Below are 16,530 nucleotides of genomic sequence, written 5' to 3'. Positions count from 1 at the left end.
GAGGTTACGGCGGCGGCGGAGGCTACCCAGGCGGCGGAGGAGGCTACGGCGGCGGTGGCGGCTACCCTGGACACGGTGGAAAAGGCGGCGGAGGCTACGGCGGCGGCGGATGTCACTGGGGCTGCTGCGGCCACGGGCTGTTCCATCACCATGGCTGCCGCTGCTGTGCGCGCGCGGACGAGGTTCCGGAGCCCATGTACCGGGCGCCGGCGGAGGTCCACAACTGAGCACACGATCGAGACGAAATGTAGCCATGCACACGTGCGTACGGTAGGCAGTACTGCTGCCCAGTGCCTACCCTGCGTCGAACTCTACGTGCATGCCGTTGCTCTGCACGCCTACGTGCATATATAGTAATTAAATTGCTCGTAAATAAACATGGTCCCTGCATGGTGAGCAAAAGGAAGGTGCATATATGCGCGTACGTACGTATACGTGCGCGTTGCACAGTGACCTTGTAGTTGTAGAACACATGCATCCGGCCCTCTGTGTTCTTGCAAGTTTGTGTGTCCCGTATCGATCAATATATAACCCCCCGCTTTATCTGTTAGCACCGTGGAATAAATTCACTCTGGAATACTGTAATATGTATAGCCTGGTTCTACTCGGTGCACATAATTCCTTCTGTGATCATCAGTGCTGTACGCGTATTTCAATGTTGCAAAAAGGGGTCACTGAGTTTGCATCTTTGCTCTACACAGTCACGGTCACGGGTCGCTCCTCCATCGTGCAAAAACGGGTCACTCGGGATTAATTTGGTTTGCTGGATCTGGCATGCAGCAGCAACCGGTCGACTGTCACTCAAAATGGTAATGGGAAAAGTCCGATCGGGTGATGCCTACGAAGCACAAGCTTGTGTGTCACTGGCACTGTCCTTGTCCTCGGTGGCAGGGAATCTTTCTTTTGATAACATAGCAGTGAAAATGTAAGGACATAGGTAGGGACTGGAAGGCAAAACGAAAATGAACGAAACTGAGTTGTTTCTTCTTTTTTAGCGGAACATGAAATACAAAGGTGAAAGTTTGCTATAACTCGAAAACAAAATCTCTCCGAAGTAATGGAGTTCTTGTTACTCAGTGGCTAGTGGAGTGGGAAAATCTCAAACCGGAAGAAGCCACCTGGAAAGATGCAAACTTCATGAACGGGTGTTCCCCAACTTCTTTGCAAGCACCATCAAAGCATGGTTCCACGTCGGCATACTTGTGGTCAAGTATATATGTTCTTCAGGGGGAGGCATTTTCATCTGAATCCTATTCTGGAAGTGTCATGTTATGCAGTTAACTGTCACGTACCGGTTCAGCGATGGTTAAGAAGTTCAAACCAAAAAAAAAAAAAAACTAAACCACGGTTACTCTTGCGGGCGCTTAATCACTGCTTAGTTTCATCAGTTATTGACCGCTGCTGTAACTCATTGTATAAGTGCCTGCGTGCAAGTGAGTGGGTATATATCGAATGTACGCCATGACTTTAAGCATCCAAGTGCCCTGTTTGAATTCAAAGAACTGATTAACAAAAAATGCGAACGAAGTGCATATGATTCAAATAGTAATAGTGTGAGAGGATTTATCATGGTGACATGATGTTTATGCACAGGCCACAACACTTCATCGCCCGCTGCAGCCCGACGCACCTAGCAATAGCATCACCCTCCCACCCGCGAGGGCACGTAGCATCCCACTAGGTGTTCTTCAGCAGTACTCCTAGAAGAGTACGTCCCTTCAAACAGTATATGGGAGGACTGTACATGCCTGCAGTTTCAGCTGACCGGCCTCGACGGTCCTCACCTCGCGATCAATCGAGCATCCCTGCCAGGCCGGCTTTCGCGCGTCCAGGCCTCCCTCGATCGAGCTTTGTTCGGCGATGAGGCTCTCGATGATCGATCTGCTGCTGATAAGTGAGGAGGCAGCAGAGGAGGAGATGGAGGTCGTGAGCCGATCAGGTGATGGAGGAAGCGAAACGAGACGGTGTGTTTGCAAGTTTATGATGGCTTGCCAAACTGCCAATACAATACTTTGATAGTTTATTTTTTTTAAACCTCAATAGTTCATTATCTCCAAAAAGAAAAATCGATAGTTCTTTGGCGTCTGTCTAAAAACTCGGCAAAGCCGTTGATGATCGGGCTTCCCAAGCGAAAGCGGCAGCAGGCAGCAGCCTTCTCGATACCTCCGTGAAGAAATGGTCTCCCATCTGCATATATGGTTGTGTGTGATCACTCGCGATTGATCTTCCTTAATTTGCTCTTGAATCAGTGGTTGATGCCATGAAACTCCATGGAGTTCAGAGTTCGGACATACTCGTATTTGCTAGGCCGCAGTTCGTATAACAGTCCACCCCACCTCCGACTTCAGCCTCCAGTTTTCGTCACAGATTGTCACCGACTGATTTGATTGCTGTATGGCTGTATTGTCTTCAGATATTCTTGGAAATGGCTCAGCTGCCAATCCACACCAGCGCACCTGACACCATGATTAGCGGCTCATCAGTAAACTCATCCTACTTAGATTAGATGCGTGTCGCAGACGCAGACTCGCAGGCGCCAGATTAACAAATGTGAAACAATAACCAAATAAGCTCCTACTTGATTCTGCTTTGGGTGCAGCTACATGTGTGATGATTTTTGTACGATCTTCTTGTTTAAAAGAATCAAAAAGGCTGCATAACAGACGCCCATTGTGTTCACCGTAGGACTGGGATGATGTCATATGCAATTTTACCGTACGCAGAGCAATTCCGTTCTGCTTATAGTTATAGGACGAAGGTGTTAACAAAAGGCTGAGTGACGTAAGATTCATATATAACATTTGGACAACGATATGTTCCAAACGTTCGTATCTATACAATAGATCCGAACGATCTAAATCCAAGCCTCGCTCCCTTCCTCGTCTAAATCCTAGCCTGCTTTCTACTTCTCCTTTTTTAAGGTGGATGAGAACAAGCGTTGCATATTCAAACATGCATGCATGCATACAAAACAGAATTGCTGACATCAGCAATGATTCTATCCTAAATTAAAATTTAAAATGTTTTGTAGTTTGAACCATCGCTCCGATTGAAAATCCGTTTTCACATAAAAAATTCGTTGCGACGAGATCTTTGAAATGAGATCCCATGTTGGTATGTTTCGATGATATTTTTTTCGGGTCAAAAGTTATCACGTCTAGACTATATAAGTTATCATCCCTGCAGTACATATCTTATCATGGTGTTTCACTGAAGTTACCAAGGTATGTTTCGACTACTTTATCCATGCGTCGAAGTTATCATGATATTTATACGTAAATTATCAGATTTGTAGTTCGTACATATCATATGTACACATACGTTACAGATATGCTTTTCAATAATTATGTCCCCTCCTCATCCTCGGCCAAAGTTTTTTTGAACACGATACAGACGCGGACGCTCATACATACGCACATATACTCACTCATAAAAACACACACACGCACACCCTACCCATATGAGCATATTTGAGAGACTAAGCCGACACTTCATCTTGAGATTGACAAAAGTCGTCAAAGATGCATTCGTAGTGTATATTACCATCATATTTACACAGAAATTACTGATGATATGTTTTCAAACAGAAAATATTCCCGGGGTCAAAATTTATGGCAGTGTTTCTAGCTAAGTTATGAGGAATGTGGTCATAAATTACCATGCTCTTTACAAAGAAGTTATCGGGGTATGTTTCATACTTTTCCCCTCGGGTCAAAGTTACCATGCTAGGGGTACGTAAGTTATCAGGTCAGTGTGTGTAAATTATCATGATAGTTGCATAGAAGTTACCGTTGTATGTTCCGACAAATCCCCCCTCCCCCGTCAAAGTTACCAGACCCGAGGTACATAAGCTATCAGGTCTGCGATGTGTAAATTACCATGCTATTCAAACAGAAGTTATCAGGGTATATTTCATCAACTTTTTTTCTGATGAATAAAAAGGTTATCACGGTGTTGGCACGTAAGTTATCAGGTCTACGATTCCTAAATTACTATGCTATTTATACGGAATAAAACCGGAGGTATATTGTATCAATTTTTTTCAGGTAAAAAAAAGGTTATCACGGTGTTGGCACGTAAGTTATCAGGTCTACGATTCCTAAATTACTATGCTATTTATACGGAATAAAACCGGAGGTATATTGTATCAATTTTTTTCAGGTAAAAAAAAGGTTACCACGGTGTTAACATGTAAGTTATCTGATCTTACATTTTAACAACAAAAAATCTGGGTCAAAAAAATTATTGTAGTGTTTGTATGTAAGTTATCAGGTCTACGATTCCTAAATTACTATGCTATTTATACGGAATAAAACCGGAGGTATATTGTATCAATTTTTTTCAGGTAAAAAAAAGGTTACCACGGTGTTAACATGTAAGTTATCTGATCTTACATTTTAACAACAAAAAATCTGGGTCAAAAAAATTATTGTAGTGTTTGTATGTAAGTTACCATGTTCTGTGGTGTGTAAATTAAAATACTCTCCAGTGTATATTTCAAACAAAAAAAAGTCCACAAGTTACACACAAGACAATGATCGGAGTTGGAATTCTACATGAAGAGACACATTCATTTCTCAAAAATTACTCATCGACAAACCCAATGCACCGATCCTTCCAATATAACTTGGTCCATATGGGTCACCCCCCTCTTCAAAAGCATTTTCGTTTTTCCTGCTCTCAAGTAGAGAATAAAACTTAGCTAACCTGAATTAGAAATAGAGAAGCAAGCTTTGCCTGGGTGGTAGAGCACCTGCACCCGGACCTGCGGGGTCGTGGGTTCAACTTCCATGGGCGCACTTTTTTCCAACGCAAAATCTTTGCACGCGCGAGATCTTGCAGTAGTGCGCGCGCGAGAAGCGGATCGGATGGCGACTGCGTCGTTCGTATCTATTGCGAAAGTAGGAACGTTCACTCGTTACTTTTGTCGATAACATTTTATTTCTTTTAAAAACACGCTTTCTTTCTTTTCTTTTTCACTACGATATAACATGTCGAGAGCTGAAACATATGATCAACATTTAAAATCAGGCAAACTCACGCGTCTACGATAAGGTAGGACAGATAAATTAGAAAAGGTGCAGTCACGTGTTAGTTACGGCGACGATAAACAAACAATAAACTGGACATACCAGAAAATGTAGCCCCAGTCAACCAACAAATTAATATGTAGTCATCACTCATTTAAAATGATAGCATTCTATGTGAGATTGGGCTCCAGCGGTTTGCTGCCGATTTTACTGAATAACAAACCTAGCACAAAATAACAATGCTTGAGCAACTACCAAAATAACAATGCTTCAGCAAACAATATCACCAACAACTACAGCACTGAACCACCGACAAATCTAACCAGGATATTAAAACTAAAAGCGAAGAACATACCATGGTAAGGCTTGCTACAGCATAGCTCACATCCAGCCAGCCAGCAAAGACACAAGAATGAGCGAAAATTCATAATGCCCCTGATAAACAAAAAGAGTTGACACTTTCAACATGGTTTCCTCGCGCGAGATCCTGCAGTAGTGCGCGCGCGAGAAGCGGATCGGATGGCGACTGCGTCGTTCGTATCTATTGCGAAAGTAGGAACGTTCGCTCGTTACTTTTGTCGATAACATTTTATTTCTTTTAAAAACACGCTTTCTTTCTTTTCTTTTTCACTACGATATAACATGTCGAGAGCTGAAACATATGATCAACATTTAAAATCAGGCAAACTCACGCGTCTACGATAAGGTAGGACAGATAAATTAGAAAAGGTGCAGTCACGTGTTAGTTACGGCGACGATAAACAAACAATAAACTGGACATACCAGAAAATGTAGCCCTAGTCAACCAGCAAATTAATATGTAGTCATCACTCATTTAAAATGATAGCATTCTATGTGAGATTGGGCTCCAGCGGTCTGCTGCCGATTTTACTGAATAACAAACCTAGCACAAAATAACAATGCTTGAGCAACTACCAAAATAACAATGCTTCAGCAAACAATATCACCAACAACTACAACACTGAACCACCGACAAATCTAACCAGGATATTAAAACTAAAAGCGAAGAACATACCATGGTAAGGCTTGCTACAGCATAGCTCACATCCAGCCAGCCAGCAAAGACACAAGAATGAGCGAAAATTCATAATGCCCCTGATAAACAAAAAGAGTTGACACTTTCAACATGGTTTCCTTGGTCCATCCATCATGCAACTAGAGTGGCTGATGGAAAGCCAAATAGGTATACAGCAGTCGCACAAATGTGCCAGTGACAGCGAGCGCAGCAATATGTACCAACATCTCGGGTGGCTGCAGTCTGCAGAGAGATGAATTACTTTTAGCAAGAAGAGGGTGAGCGTGTAAACTATTTATGTAGGAAAAATGCTCCGAAAGCGTACCTTAGAAGTAGACATTGGTGATTAATTCACATACTGATTATCCAACGCAAAATCTTTGCACGCGCGAGATCCTGCAGTAGTGCGCGCGCGAGAAGCGGATCGGATGGCGACTGCGTCGTTCGTATCTATTGCGAAAGTAGGAACGTTCGCTCGTTACTTTTGTCGATAACATTTTATTTCTTTTAAAAACACGCTTTCTTTCTTTTCTTTTTCACTACGATATAACATGTCGAGAGCTGAAACATATGATCAACATTTAAAATCAGGCAAACTCACGCGTCTACGATAAGGTAGGACAGATAAATTAGAAAAGGTGCAGTCACGTGTTAGTTACGGCGACGATAAACAAACAATAAACTGGACATACCAGAAAATGTAGCCCCAGTCAACCAGCAAATTAATATGTAGTCATCACTCATTTAAAATGATAGCATTCTGTGTGAGATTGGGCTCCAGCGGTCTGCTGCCGATTTTACTGAATAACAAACCTAGCACAAAATAACAATGCTTGAGCAACTACCAAAATAACAATGCTTCAGCAAACAATATCACCAACAACTACAGCACTGAACCACCGACAAATCTAACCAGGATATTAAAACTAAAAGCGAAGAACATACCATGGTAAGGCTTGCTACAGCATAGCTCACATCCAGCCAGCCAGCAAAGACACAAGAATGAGCGAAAATTCATAATGCCCCTGATAAACAAAAAGAGTTGACACTTTCAACATGGTTTCCTTGGTCCATCCATCATGCAACTAGAGTGGCTGATGGAAAGCCAAATAGGTATACAGCAGTCGCACAAATGTGCCAGTGACAGCGAGCGCAGCAATATGTACCAACATCTCGGGTGGCTGCAGTCTGCAGAGAGATGAATTACGTTTAGCAAGAAGAGGGTGAGCGTGTAAACTATTTATGTAGGAAAAATGCTCCGAAAGCGTACCTTAGAAGTAGACACTGGTGATTAATTCACATACTGATTATCCAACGCAAAATCTTTGCACGCGCGAGATCCTGCAGTAGTGCGCGCGCGAGAAGCGGATCGGATGGCGACTGCGTCGTTCGTATCTATTGCGAAAGTAGGAACGTTCGCTCGTTACTTTTGTCGATAACATTTTATTTCTTTTAAAAACACGCTTTCTTTCTTTTCTTTTTCACTACGATATAACATGTCGAGAGCTGAAACATATGATCAACATTTAAAATCAGGCAAACTCACGCGTCTACGATAAGGTAGGACAGATAAATTAGAAAAGGTGCAGTCACGTGTTAGTTACGGCGACGATAAACAAACAATAAACTGGACATACCAGAAAATGTAGCCCTAGTCAACCAGCAAATTAATATGTAGTCATCACTCATTTAAAATGATAGCATTCTATGTGAGATTGGGCTCCAGCGGTCTGCTGCCGATTTTACTGAATAACAAACCTAGCACAAAATAACAATGCTTGAGCAACTACCAAAATAACAATGCTTCAGCAAACAATATCACCAACAACTACAACACTGAACCACCGACAAATCTAACCAGGATATTAAAACTAAAAGCGAAGAACATACCATGGTAAGGCTTGCTACAGCATAGCTCACATCCAGCCAACCAGCAAAGACACAAGAATGAGCGAAAATTCATAATGCCCCTGATAAACAAAAAGAGTTGACACTTTCAACATGGTTTCCTTGGTCCATCCATCATGCAACTAGAGTGGCTGATGGAAAGCCAAATAGGTATACAGCAGTCGCACAAATGTGCCAGTGACAGCGAGCGCAGCAATATGTACCAACATCTCGGGTGGCTGCAGTCTGCAGAGAGATGAATTACTTTTAGCTAGAAGAGGGTGAGCGTGTAAACTATTTATGTAGGAAAAATGCTCCAAAAGCGTACCTTAGAAGTAGACATTGGTGATTAATTCACATACTGATTATCCAACGCAAAATCTTTGCACGCGCGAGATCCTGCAGTAGTGCGCGCGCGAGAAGCGGATCGGATGGCGACTGCGTCGTTCGTATCTATTGCGAAAGTAGGAACGTTCGCTCGTTACTTTTGTCGATAACATTTTATTTCTTTTAAAAACACGCTTTCTTTCTTTTCTTTTTCACTACGATATAACATGTCGAGAGCTGAAACATATGATCAACATTTAAAATCAGGCAAACTCACGCGTCTACGATAAGGTAGGACAGATAAATTAGAAAAGGTGCAGTCACGTGTTAGTTACGGCGACGATAAACAAACAATAAACTGGACATACCAGAAAATGTAGCCCCAGTCAACCAGCAAATTAATATGTAGTCATCACTCATTTAAAATGATAGCATTCTGTGTGAGATTGGGCTCCAGCGGTCTGCTGCCGATTTTACTGAATAACAAACCTAGCACAAAATAACAATGCTTGAGCAACTACCAAAATAACAATGCTTCAGCAAACAATATCACCAACAACTACAGCACTGAACCACCGACAAATCTAACCAGGATATTAAAACTAAAAGCGAAGAACATACCATGGTAAGGCTTGCTACAGCATAGCTCACATCCAGCCAGCCAGCAAAGACACAAGAATGAGCGAAAATTCATAATGCCCCTGATAAACAAAAAGAGTTGACACTTTCAACATGGTTTCCTTGGTCCATCCATCATGCAACTAGAGTGGCTGATGGAAAGCCAAATAGGTATACAGCAGTCGCACAAATGTGCCAGTGACAGCGAGCGCAGCAATATGTACCAACATCTCGGGTGGCTGCAGTCTGCAGAGAGATGAATTACTTTTAGCAAGAAGAGGGTGAGCGTGTAAACTATTTATGTAGGAAAAATGCTCCGAAAGCGTACCTTAGAAGTAGACACTGGTGATTAATTCACATACTGATTATCAATTATGACCCGTAGCTTCTCCGTTGCTGCAATTCTGCATTGCATGCTTAGCTCGTCACTGCAACAGGATAAATGAAGGCGCCTGAGCGAAGTTGGGAGGCCCATGTCTGGCAGCCTTGTGATGCTCTGACAAGCATGGATAGATAACCTCTCAAGGGAGGTCAGGCTATGAAGGTTTGCAGGAAGTGATAGGAGATTCGGGTACCACGAGAATATAAGTTCTTGGAGGGAGGTTAGAAGCTGTAACGCTCTCTCTTGTTCCCCTGTTAGGCTCACCAAGCTCTTTCTCTGTTCACCACCCCGAGGACTGAATCCTAGGTGTGTTAGAGATGTGAGCTGTTTGAAGAAGGGCATGGAAAGTATAGATGCGTCATCAATCTCAAGAGTTTCCAGTCCAGACCAGATCTCAGAGGCCCCTTGCTGATGCGACACAAGCTCCAAATAGGAAACTAGGTCAGGGGACCTAAATACTTTCAAGGATGTCAGGTTTCTAGTGAACTTGAGGCCCTCGATGGATGCAAGGGAGCCGCACTTTCCAATTTCCAACTTTTTCAATGCCATGCAGCATCCCAGCTGTAGAGACGTCAATTCTGGACTATGCCATATAGCTAATTCGGTGATGGCAGGAAGGCAAGACAGAAGATGGGATTGGACGCTGTCCGTGAGAGCCGTGATCTCAAGTTTATCAAGTGACGGAGGAAATAGCTGAATTTGATTCCCACCCTGTTCTTGCTCCTGCAGTTTGAGATCCCATGCACAAGAAAGCTCGGAATTCATCTCCATCTTCAAGCTTCGAAGGGAGGTAAGGAACTGCAAACCCTCCAGTACAGCCAGGTGGACACACCTTGTGATTCGCAGTTCCTCTAGGGCCGTACAGGAATGCAGCTGTACATGCTTCAAACGTGGGCCATCAAATAGATCTAACCTTTTGAGAGAGAGAAGGCCTTGAGGAGTGAAGGACTGCAGATGGTTCGGAAGAAGAACGATACTAAGGTCTTCAAGTGATGGTGGGAATAATCTAACATCCATAGTACCATCATCTTTTATTTTGCACACCAACGACGAGACTAGCTTGGGGCAATTATGAAGGATTAGCTTTATAAGCGAGGTGAATCTGTTACCCCCACAGAACTTCGGATTCAGTCTGGTCTCAATAAATAACTTCTTGAGAGAACATACGACATTATATGGCAGTTTCACTTCCTGTTCATCTTGGGTTGAGATTATCACGGCTGAAACCAAACTGCTGGTGCCTTCTGTTTCTGTTGGTTGACTGAATGATAGGAACTTTATCTGTGGGCAGTTAGTTAATGTCAACTCTTCAAGGGACTGCGAATGTGAAAGCATTTGTGTTAGCCACCTCCCTGTTATGCCACATGTTCTAATGATGACGGATTTGAGAGATGGGAAGACAAGGCTGCTTGCAGACGTATTGTTTTCTTGGACAAGCTCTGACATAATGTTTGACTTGGTCAGATTAGGGCAGTTGTGTATATATAAACGCTCTAAAGCAATGAGCTGGCTGAAAGCTTCACTTGAAAGAGAGACCAGGTTTGGACAATTTTCTATACGTAACATTGTTATGTCCCTAAGAACACATGATGGTAAGATACTGTCATACATCACACTGAACTCATTAGATTTCATTATGAAACATCCCTGGTTTATCTTCATTGTTGGGACTGTCGAAACTCCCCAGATAGACAAAACAGAAATTAGGGCAGAACACGGAAGAGGATGTGACACTACTCCCTCCGGTCCTTTTTACTCTGCATATTAGGTTTGACCGAAGTCAATCTCATCCAAGTTTGACCAAATTTGTACAAAAAATTATAGACATTCACATCACAACACCAATATCGTTAGATTCATCTTGGAATATATTTTCATATTATATTTATTACATATTATAGATGCTAATAATTTTTAATATAAATTTGGTCAAACTTAGCAAAGTTTGACTTTCGGCAAATCCAATGTGCAGAGTAAAAAGGACCGGAGGGAGTATCATAGAAGGACAGTCATGGATGATGAGTTTACGCAGACTAGATTGCCATCTCTTTTGATCTCCTTGGGAATGTAAAAATTGCAGAGCTGGACAGGTGGTTAGGCTGCTGCAAACTTCCAGGCTTGCCATTTTAATCAACACTAACTTCTTCAGAGAAGGGACTGCCAATTCTCTCACAACATGCAGGTGCATCAACTCCAACTCCTTGAGCGCCCCCATTTCTTTTAGTGGAAGGATTTCCCAGTTGCTGCAACATAATTTATCAAAGTAAGTGCCTAAAAATTGCAAATTTATGAACAGGAAAATTAGGGAGAACAAAATCATCACATTATATGAGGACATCGCCCGATGGAGAGTTTCCTGAGAGATGGAAACCATGACTTCTGCTCAGCGTCGAAAGAAGAGTAACTCTGGAAAAGAGTGAACTCATTCAGTTGAGGGCAGTTCTTGATCATCAAAACCCTTAGATGGGAGGTCAATTCCATTCCATAAGAACCAATACATTTTTCCAATTTTGGTAGATCAATCAAAATCAACTCTTCCAAGGAAGGAACTGAGATTTCCATTAAATTCAACATCCTGATCAGTGTCAGCTTCCTAAGGGAAGGAAGCATTTCAAGAGATGGGAGGACTTGCCATTCCGTGCACTTTTCTAGACAAAGTATCTGCACTGAGGTAACTGACGAAGTGTAGGAAAGCCAGGTTGGCGAGGTAGCACCACCATATCCAGATATTTTTAATTGTTTGAGGTTCTGATGTGGTTGAAGACCTTCAAGCACATCTTTTGCAGTGTCACATTCAAGGTTCATGCTGCTATCCTCCCATGATAAGGACAAAATTTCTAGATACTCTTTGTCTAACAATCTGGCCCCAGTAGCCTCTTCTTTAGTCTTCACATTTTGAAGTTGAGAAATTTCAAGTTGCACAAGCTCATTCATGGACTGAAGTTGTCTTATCTCAAAACTGCCAACATTCTGAACCTTGAATTTTAGTTCCTGAAGAGAGGTCATGTTTCCAACACAAGCTATTGCATGATGCACTTTCTCATGAGAAATAAGATAGCACAAATTAACAAGATTATGCATATCAGTAGGCACAACAAGATTGCCTGAAATACCCACATTCAATACTTGAAGGTGATAAAATCTTGTCAATTCTTGAGGTAACAAAATTTTGTTGTAGACTCCATATATTGGATTATTCTTCATGCGGAAACAAACAAATTCAAGATAGCAAAGATGACATGGATTTAACAAACTGTGTATAGAGTTGATGTCAGCATCTGTCACATAAATTCTTAGGAACCGTAAACATTCTGCCTTCTTGCATAAAGTACATAAGGACCCTAGCAAATTTATGCTGCTTCGCCCAAACAACATCAAGGTCCTCAATTTTTGCAAACGCCCAAACTTCTGAAGTATTTTGTCAAACTTCTCAATAGGAAAACGACCACATCCGTCTTTATCAAAAGCAATAGTTATGATTGACAAATGGCGAACACTTGGTCGAATTGCCTCAGACTTCAATCCATGTATAGTAGCACACTCGTTTGATGAAACTTTCCTTGCCAATTCATGCATTAGATCATGCATAACATAGTACGAGCCATCTTTTTGGAAAAAGCCCAAATCGACTAATCTATCCAAATATTTCTGCCCTGTTTCCTCCAGTCTCATAGTAGGGTCTTTGCACTGCACAAATTTTTGTGATATCCAAGCGTGGACCAAATTTTGTCAATAAAATCGATAGTCCTCTGGAAACAACGAGCAGTATGAGAAACAACGCTGAAGGTGAACCGGTAGATAGTCATAACTGAGCTTCAAGATGGGCAAAATATCATCAGCAACTTCAAGAGATTTCCATTTGTCCCGAACTGTCACCCAATGCTGATAGCTACAATCTGTGTTTAGAAGTGCATCAACACTTCGTGCAGCCAATGGGCAGCCCTTTAGTGCTTTGGCAATCTCTTTCCCGATAGATTGCAAACTAGGACTGCCCTCGTAACTTGCATCACCAAATGCACAAGCTCTGAAGAAAAGCCAGAACTCCTTGCCATCCAGACCATTCACTTCAACATCAGCTATTGTTCTTATCATTTTTGCAACTGATTTCCTTCTTGTTGTTGCTAAAATCATGCAGCCGGTTGCTTGATTACCTTTCAACGGAGCCAGGAAATTAATCCATCCAATCCTGTCTTTTTCTTCCCACATATCGTCCAATACGAGCAGAAATCTTTTGTGCATAATATTCTTCAAAAGGATATTCTGCAGCACATCGGGATTGCTTATTTTTTCATACTCTTGTCTATCTTCACATACATGCTCTAGGATCTCACGTGTGAGCCTCGCTTCATTGAAGTCAGTGGACACACAAACCCACATTTGAAGACTATAATTCTTTGATCACGGTATACAAACCTGGCAAGTGTTGTCTTCCCAACACCACCAATGGCGCCAACTAATGGCAAAACATTGAGTTCACTAGATTTCCCATTTATCAGTAGCTCTATTATCTTATCTCTCTCTGCATCCCTCCCGTACACCTTAGATTCAATTGGAACAGAAGTTGTCCTACGAGGATTCCTGGCAGTATTCTGGCTCTCACTTGATGTTACAATGGGACATGAGATATCAATCTGTAGAACTCTCTGCACAGAATTGCCAATAGTACATAATTTATCCACTATTACATTGATCCTCTTAGAAATGTCATGTTTAATCTCAAGAGGCAGAATGGTGCTATGAGCTGGCACATCCTCTTCACGTTTCCTTTTCTGCTGGACAAGGCCCAACTAGTTATTTGGCTCGTCGCTTTGTATATGAAGTCAAAAGCAGAAGATGGAGTGGATGAGGACACATAGCTTTCCTTAGGATTAGTACCACTGCCACTGAGAGTACTACAATCTTTCCCTGCATAAGGAACTCTTGGTTATTTAGGGACAAGCAAATGAAAACCACTCAAGCAAAAGAAGATTATTATCATGTCCTCCTCTGTTCCATAATTCCTGTTGTGGTATTAGTTCAAATTTGAACTAATATCACGACAAGAATTGTAGAACCGAAGGAATAACTGTGAATAATTATAAAAAAGTTTCATAAGGTAGAGACTCCTCTACCTTTCGCCTATGAAAAAAAGTTGAATCATTGAAAAACTATCACAGTTAAGCAAGAGATAATCTGATGGGCGGTGCCCTATGGTATTCAGTTGTTTCGGTTGCATATTAAACTATAAGCCGAGCAGCGCCAACAATCACACCAATATAACATAAGCTGAAAGCAAGAAACATGGAGCAGGAGAAACAAGTGAAACACCTTCGATCTGTTGCTCGAGTCGGTAGTAATCGAGCTCCTCCATCACGTCCTCTGAGTCATAAAGCAGATCTCTGAGAACATCTAGTGACTGGGTCAGAGGCATGTTGTCAATTTTCCTTCCCTTCGCAGCAGCAAGAACCATCTCCACGTACCTCATCTGAAATTTGAGCTTCTCCACATCTTCATCAATCCCGATTTCACGAGTCCAGACTTCCATCTGCCCAGTGAAGAAGCTCCCGAGGATGCTTTGCACCAGCCATCCTATTGCCGCATCAACCACCATGCCATGCAACCCCTTCATCTCCTCACACGCCTTAATGGCAGGAGCAAGGGAGAAACCAAAAAGATAGATTCAGAGGAAAGGAGAGCAGTAATGCATTGATAGGAAGCAACTGGGAAGGCAGAAAGCAAGGCAGGCAGCAAATGTGAGAGAGTTAAACTATTGCACCAAAACCAGCAAACTTTACCAAGTAAAACCAGGATCCTTAGGCTGATGCACAGGCCCCACTTGGTAGCTCGAAGCGGGGTTTGCACAGCAGTTGAACTATGAAAGCATGTGAGTCAAGCCTTGGCTCCGCAGTTGCATTAATTAACCGTGTTTTTGGTTGTGCTGACTGTGCAATGCACTTCTTCTTACTAATGAAACATAGCATAGCTGTCAGCCATGTAAAACAGATTAGCTCTGCTGTTGAATACCAACTAAAGAGCACTTTCGTGGAAACTGAGTACAGAACAGAAAAGTAACGAGCATTTGGTCTATAGCAGCCTGGAATCGTGGACGCACCAAACCACCTAAGACATCGTATGACGCATATTAGACAAATGGTACAAGCAGTACAGCACAAAACATAACAACTCTATGCTTAAACTAGATCCTTTGAGAATTTTGATAGTTTTTCATAATTATGTACAACCTTGTACCCGGCGACAACTTTTAGCATGTAGAGTAGGCGAAACAATGTAAAACCTCCAAAAACCAGTCTGGGCAAGACCCAAAATTCCCCAACCTAAGACACAGATGAGGCAAGGTGGAAAGGAATTCGATTCCCAGAGTGGGCATCTTAGTAAGTGCCCTTAGAAATCTCCAAATTGCTATCATGCTTAGGATATATTTCAAAATTCCAATGCGAGCAGAACCGTAACCAGACAGCACATTCGTTTGGTGTGTATACATGGATAATCTGGCCAGGGAGGGAGGCAAGATGTGTGATACAAACAAGTAACCAGGAACTAACAAGGAAGCACATGAGTCAAGTCTTGGCACCACAGCTGCATTAATTAACGGTGCATTTGGGTGTATACACTCCTGCAATACACTCCTCTTTAGGAATGAAACAGAACCTCCCCACCTGCAATTGCGTTCCGCAGGGAACTCCTGCCTATCAAGGCGGCCAGCTGGGAATCGTTATGCACCAAGGTGGGTGCATTCTACCTTTCAGCTGGGCCGGATGAGGTTTCATGGCATCTCGCGGCCTCTGGCAGATTTACGGTTAAGTCACTATATGCGAGGCTTACCAAAGGTCCGGCACTTGACATAGCTAGGGGGTTATGGCAAGTGTGCATCCCGCTTAAGGTTAAGGTTTTCCTGGGCAGATGTTCCGTAACAAACGCCCTACCTCGATTAACATCGCGAAGCGCCATGGCCCCTCCGCGGGCCGGAGTGCTGTTTGTGCGGCTCCGGAGGATGTGAACCATGTGTTCTTTAGATGTCATTTAGCCAAGTTTGCTTGGAGCGCAGTCTGAGGCGGCTGGGGTCAATTGGAACCCCAATTCCTGTGCCGATCTCCTCTCCTGCCTTGCCTCGATACATGGCGTAACTAAGAGAGCGTTGTGGTGGAGTGTTGGGGCACTCCTTTGGTCGCTTTGGCACATCCGAAACAAGTTAACTATCGAGGGTGTCTTCCCTTCTCACCCAGCTAATTGTATCTATAAATCCACTATTT

At 42.6% G+C, this 16,530-nt stretch overlaps 1 pseudogene; it reads right to left on the bottom strand.

Moving 5' to 3' along the window:
• Positions 1 to 9,247: 9,247 nt before the first annotated feature.
• LOC119358164 lies at positions 9,248 to 14,944 on the bottom strand (annotated as a pseudogene).
• Between the last annotated feature and the right edge of the window lie 1,586 nt (positions 14,945 to 16,530).

Source organism: Triticum dicoccoides, chromosome 2A, assembly GCF_002162155.2.
Source record: "Triticum dicoccoides isolate Atlit2015 ecotype Zavitan chromosome 2A, WEW_v2.0, whole genome shotgun sequence".
Taxonomy (NCBI): Eukaryota; Viridiplantae; Streptophyta; class Magnoliopsida; order Poales; family Poaceae; genus Triticum; species Triticum dicoccoides.
The sequence above is the reverse complement of the archived record's forward strand: the minus strand, read 5'-3'. Positions and strand labels throughout refer to the sequence as shown.